The sequence below is a fragment of the Amia ocellicauda genome, chromosome 4, assembly GCF_036373705.1.
Source record: "Amia ocellicauda isolate fAmiCal2 chromosome 4, fAmiCal2.hap1, whole genome shotgun sequence".
NCBI classification, from domain to species: Eukaryota; Metazoa; Chordata; class Actinopteri; order Amiiformes; family Amiidae; genus Amia; species Amia ocellicauda.
The window spans coordinates 35395938-35402567 of record NC_089853.1 but is presented as its reverse complement, the minus strand read 5'-3'; the positions used below and the strand labels follow the sequence as shown (position 1 = coordinate 35402567).

The 6630-nt window shown below is 35.9% G+C and overlaps 1 long non-coding RNA gene across 1 annotated transcript in view; it reads left to right on the top strand.

Annotated features, from left to right (window-relative positions):
• The window catches only part of LOC136748890 (uncharacterized), a 21395-nt gene extending 15838 nt beyond the window's left edge, over positions 1-5557 (top strand). Inside the window, exon 2 of the long non-coding RNA XR_010816649.1 lies at positions 5126-5557. This is a non-coding gene — a long non-coding RNA (uncharacterized LOC136748890). The remainder of the gene's footprint in view (positions 1-5125) is intronic.
• The last annotated feature ends 1073 nt before the right edge of the window (positions 5558-6630 follow it).

Genomic DNA, 6630 nt, shown 5'->3' with positions numbered 1-6630 from the left:
GAAAAATGTTTCAAAAGGGGAAAGAAAATGAAAGAAGAGTACAGAAGCAGAAAAGCAAACGCCGCAGACAGGGTGAACCCTGCAGGGAAATTGCATAAGAACAAGGAAAATTGAGAAGTGAGATAAAGAGACCAGAGGCAATGAATTAAAAGCTCTTGGTTTGATTTATGACCGGTTTTCGTGGTTGACATTACCATTACGGCCCCACCACATTTATTTGTGTTATCTGTAACAAACCCAAGCGCCAAAACCAAACGGATTCATACAACTGGTATAGTCTCCCTCTCTCGTGTGCACTGCAGGTAGCGCAAAGAAAGCATGGAAACAGCTGTAATTTATCACATTTTAATTATTCATTTAGTGAGCACCTGATCTTTTAAAGACTGTTTATTATAGACCCCTACAACATACTTACCAAGTCATAAAAAGTCTCAGCTGAACTGAGTGCATGCCTGTCTTTGTTGAATAAGAAAGGCATGGAAAAGCACAAGTTTGCAATAGATATTTTATAATATATCTAATTGCACAAGTTATGAAAATAGGTGCTACATTCCCCAGGAAATGGCACTTGCACATGCATTCGCAAAGGCTGCGGTCATATCCATTTTGGACACACAGGCAATATTATTGTTATTGTGGATCCGACACCTGTTTACTTGCATTCATCTCACACAAACAAATGAAAAACGACTGGATCCCACTGAGTATTGCACGGTCTATTTAATAACACAGCAAAGTTAATCAGTCTGAAATGTTAACAGGGATGTCGATCAACTAATAGAGGGAATATAGTCTTAATCACTGAAAGCCGGTCTTTTTTTCTTCCAGATGTCAAATAAAGACAAAAAAGGTAGGTAATTGTCACATATATAATAGCAATATATACAATTAGGCATTTATACTTTCAGATTTCACTATGTAATAAATGGATAAAAATGTGTTTAATGTGTTAAAATATAAAGCAGCGGTAATATTTCCTCTTCAATGAAACAAATATCAACACCAACACCAATGAAATGATAAAAACTCAACAAATACATGAATAAACAAGTAAATGATCTAATAATGTAAATAAATAAACATGGTTTCACTGGCTGTAGTTTTAATATGACTGAAAACAGAGGCTTGTTAAATTATTGCCAGTTAAAGTCAATAATATCAGACGAAAACAAAACATTCTGAAACAAATAAAATACAACGGTTTTATTTTTATTTTTTCAGTAGAATATTAAAGATATTACATATTTCGTTTGTCACTCAATGCGTGTATTTTCTTAAATAATAGAGGGGAAAAACTGCACACAATGAATCATATTTTCCCACGGCGAAATATTTATGAATTCTCCCTTATTGCACACCGTATTTAATCATCTTATTTACTGAAGGTCTCATAAGGCATTTTGTAGATGACAATAATAACAAAAACAACAACAACACAAATAGTAATAATACTAATGCAACTATTAAACTTAATTACAATTTGCTAGTTTATCTACAGTAATTCAGTACCTTAAATCAAACGAATAAACCACCTTTATGTCCAAAGGTTGTGTGTGTGTGTGTGTGTGTATATATATATATATATATATATATATACACATATATATATATATATATATATATATATATATATATATATATATATATATATATATATACACGCACACACACAATTGTATGTGTATTGGTAAAAAGCAAGGCTTGCACTGTTACAGAATTCAAACTGAAACCTTGTTCGTAATGACTAAGTACACGTGTTGAAGCTGTCCATAAACCTTTACTACATAGTGACATATCACACGTCACCTTTTGGTATTTATTTACTCTGCAGTCCTAGTCTGAGTGACAGACAGGCTTGCCAATGCATCGGTGAGGTTTGTTTCAGAGACATCAGTATGCCAATCCTCCATTGCCTTACCAGTGGGCTGGCGGTGATCCCCGCACAGCGCTGGTCATAGTGCACAGGCATCAGTCCTCACCTGCAGGGGGAAACGCACATGGTTTACATTTAATTATCAATCGCCTATCGAGCTGATAAGGGCAATGATGACAACACATTATTTAATTAACCCCCATGAACTGTAAAATGCAACGTGTAATGGAAATGAAGAACTTTAGGAAAAACAGAAAAAAAAGAATTGTGGGCATACCCTTTAAGTAAAGCATATCAAATAAGCTGTGTGAGTCTAACGTTCATTTTTTATATTCAATTTATTTTACAATAGTTTATAACAAACTCAATTTGATTAGATTAGTATTATTAGTATTGATAATGCCATTGTTAGCACTACGTCAATTACAACAACTACTACTAATAATGCAAATCATAATACAATAGCTGTTAATTTCGTTCTGATGCACAGATTGACTATTCGTTCATTTCCTCCGAGCTTTCAAACTGTGACACATCTTTAAATGTGTCCCTCTGTCAATAAGGGGATTGATTAACATCACATTCTGTACATGACTGTACCTCAGGTTTCGGGCTGAACTTATTTTAATTGTGTCTCTCAGGAAAAAAAGGGAGGTCTCGAATCAAAATTACAGCTCTTCTGTGTCACTTCACAAGTATTTTTGTCAGACATGATACCCAGAAGAGGTTTCAGTGAATCACATACTTAAACTAGTCTCAAATGCACCCACGCATATTGTATGTATTTATTTCTGCGTGTAATCATAAGGAGGCAGTGGGAAACTACTGTGTGTGGTTAAAAACAGTCTAATGCGTTGTGTTGAAAAGTAGTTGCCATGAAATGTAATACGAAGATAAGGTGTTTGTACCACATCTACTTTGGTCTACTGTATGAGCCAAACGCATCAACCACGTTTTCAGTCAGTAAGCATCACTTTCGTTTTCCTTGTTTGAAAACACTGTTTATTGCTTTCGTATACTACTGTATAGGCTATTTCCTGAAGGTGAATGTATGAAACCCGGGACCTTAAAGGTGATGACAGATGTTAAGGATTAGGTTATGGCTCAGGAAGATTATGAAAAGTTACCGACCAGCTCTAAAGAATGATCCAATTTAACAAGGAGACGTTTCCTCGTTCTAGGAAGAGAAAATCCATCCATCCATCCATCAAGTGACGTCTGCAACCATCAAGACATCTTCCCTGGATATTTTAATTGAATTGGATAATGGGGGACAAAACCCTTTCTTTCAATAATAATAAAAGTACCTAAAATGTTCTACTGAAAAATAATTAGATCCCCATGTGCTTTGTGATGTGCTGGGCTGGTTAGAGAACTCCCACTGAACCTTAAAGAGATTTAAAAGATATATTCTATCCGGTATCTCTCCTGAACTGTAGAGGATTCAATTGCAGTTGGCTGCACAAACGGAAGGGCCCTTTTCCCCCATCAAACTCAAAGCTCCGGGTTCCTCTTGTGACTGTGAAGCACCGAGTAAAGTCCAAATGGAGCTCCAGTATTATACAGCCAAGCCTGCGTTGTGCTACACAGATGGTCAAGATGTGAACTTCTACAACTGAACACGTGGATTGCATGCATTACAGCCCTGGTTTTAAGAGGTTTGCAGTGTTACTACGGTAGCACTTCATCTTTTTGAACTGCTGTAAATATGAAGTGGACTGTGTTGTTCATATTTTGAAAGATACGCTCTTTGCTGTTTTAATGACAGCAAGAGGCGCACTGCTCTGACGGCTGACCTCAAGGTCAACCAGTCTGGTCTACTCATCATTGCGCACTACAGAAGAACAGAAACCTACTACTGAGCACAGAATAACATTTAATACGTACCTGGCAACTGCTTGCCAATTTATATTAAACAAGCACAAAACAAAGTTCCAGATTGGCATATATATATATAGCATTTCACAAACTTATATTCCATAGAATGGTTGTTTAATGCAGGAAATTAAGAGATTTGAAACCTTTAATAATACAACCCCCCATCATTTTGGCACACCTTTTCCTGTAAAATCTTAGCAGTATTTCCCTTTAATTGTCATAATTTCTATACATTTTGCCACAAAATATTTATTCAATTAATTTTAAAACATCCACCTGTGCGTAGGCGCAGCTATAATCAGTGTACACAACACGCTCTGTGGCACCACGCATTGCAACCCACAGATATTATCTCTTAACTAAAAACAAATGTCTTCTCTGATATTTACTATTAACATATATTATTTTACACTACACAAAGTTTAACTCTTTTCTACTTAGTGATCCTTGGATCCTAGGATCACTAAGTTATTAATGGAAACCAAACGAGCATTATGGGTTGAATGGCTTCCTCTCATTTGTAAACTTTCTAATGTTCCTCTCTCAAGTCTTTTGCTTTAAAATTGTCGACCACTCTATGGAAAGCCAATTGTTCAAATCAACTCTCTCCCCCACATTCTTCCATCAATTAATAATGCTGTTGTCCATACAGAAACCAAAAACTATGTACCAGGATACATTAAATCATATACATTTGTATTAGGTTTTGGATTAGGGTTTGAGTACTCCAATGTATCCACATTATCCTGAGCACATGATTTTTCTGACAAATACCCTAAATATTACATAAGTGGTTTCTTTGCATATTGACTAAGATAAACTTTAATGAAAACTTTAATGCAAATCACTAATTTTCAAGTCAGGCCTCAACACCCTGTCGCATGGTATGAAGATGAAAATAATAAAGAGAGGTTTATTGATTTTGTGTGGTTAACATTGGATGTTATTTGTTGTTTGTGTGGGTGTGTTTTGCTTGTTTGTTGGTTGGTTTTAAAAACGTATTTAAATTACTTGCTAATGTATCACATGCTTTTAAACTATGGAAGCTTATAACTGCTTCAATGCTATATATATATATATATATATATATATATATATATTTGCATGATTTTTTAGCTGATTAACCTGATGCTTTAAGAGATCCGTCACCTCAGTTGACGATGGGAGATTTTGATGTTTATCTTTAAGTTAATTCTCTAATTCTATGAACGTCTAATGCAGGTAATCTACCAGATGCAGGTGATTGAGTGCTAACAACCTACTACTAAAGCTATGCAATGTGAAATACAACAAGAAACCTGCTCTGCTTCAATCCACATTTTTGTTTTTAATAAAAATGGTATTTCTTTATCTCTTTTTCTTCTCTTCCCTCAGTAGCTTTCATCAGAGCATGGATACCTCCACAATGCCGCTGTAGCATACAATAAAGCACCAAGCTTTCTGCTCCTAAAAGAGGTGGTGGCATTGGCTGACAAGTCTATTAAGAAGATGACAGGCTAAGGGCCCCATTCGTGCTCGGGGTCTCCTGCCCTGACATAACCTGGCACATGTCAAGAAAAAGACATGGACTCTGATCTTTGGCCAAGCTGTTGCAAGAAGCCTATTTTCAGTCTGACTACCCCCAGAATTAGCTGGCTTTTGTTTCACAGGACCGATAAAGCAGTCTGTGTTTACTTCTATTAACAGCACATTAGTTTTACTGATGTTGTACAGAAGTACGTAGCTATAGCCCATTTTGAACAAGTTTAAAAGGCTCCTCTTGGTTGTACTATAGTAATGGTGAAAATAAAATCTATTCCTAAGAAATGATCGTGTACTGTGTTGTATTTATTTTTGTAGTTTGGTAATCATTTTGAATGTATTTTGTATGAAGTGTCAGTAGAATTCACCTGTAACTCATAATAAGTTATTTCAATCTTCCATGTGAATCTTTGACAGTCACAGAAAGTGTGTGTGTGTTTGCATATGTTATTGTTCTTTTCCTTTTGATTCATTTTCATTGTTGTCTACCCACTCCCTTATTTGTGAGAGAATCACAACATGTGAATCACATCAAATGAATATCCAAACTAGTGGCTTTTGATGTTTAGATGCAACTATTGGGTTCTTATTTCTCAGATTTCTTGGCAGGCAAGCAAAACAGGGAGTAGAAGTTATTTTTCAACATGACAAAAACACTTTTCTTTGCATCTAGTTCAAAGAGCAGAGAGAGGACAGTAATGACATTATAGATCACAAACAAATTGTACGACGGAGAAACTGCTCAGTTTGACAGAGACTGGAGCCAAAAAAAACTGATAAGACGGACTATTTATGAGAAGCAATGGGAGTGCTGGGAAGCTTTGTAGTGACAGCCTCTTTCTCCTGTATTCTCATTAAATCACAAGAGAATCACTGCAGAATGTAACATTAACAAGTTTATGCAAACAAGCCAATGAAAAGTTACTGCTCAGATTTACTTTAAATTTTATGAGGGAGATGGGATTCCAGTTTGATGTGCTCTAATCTCAAAGCAAGACTCACACATATTGCCTTACAAATAGGCCTTCAGGGCCACATACACACATAGTACAGTACTGTATAGTATAGTAAAGTATATATATGGTGTAATCTATTCTTCCATAAACTATATACAAGACAATTTGGACACATTTGAGATGTCTTCTCCCTTGATCTGATGCACTTGACATCATTTTGAGTCCTTTTCTGGCACTTGCCCTTAATGGTTTGTCAGAGGGCATGAATAAAGTGAGCACATCAGGTTTTGCTTATATAAAGACAGCATTCAATTGCACGCTGGGACAACAACAAACCTACACTCTTCCCCATTTATTTAGACAATTATCAGGCTTGCGGCGCCAAGCTTCACTGCTGCTCCC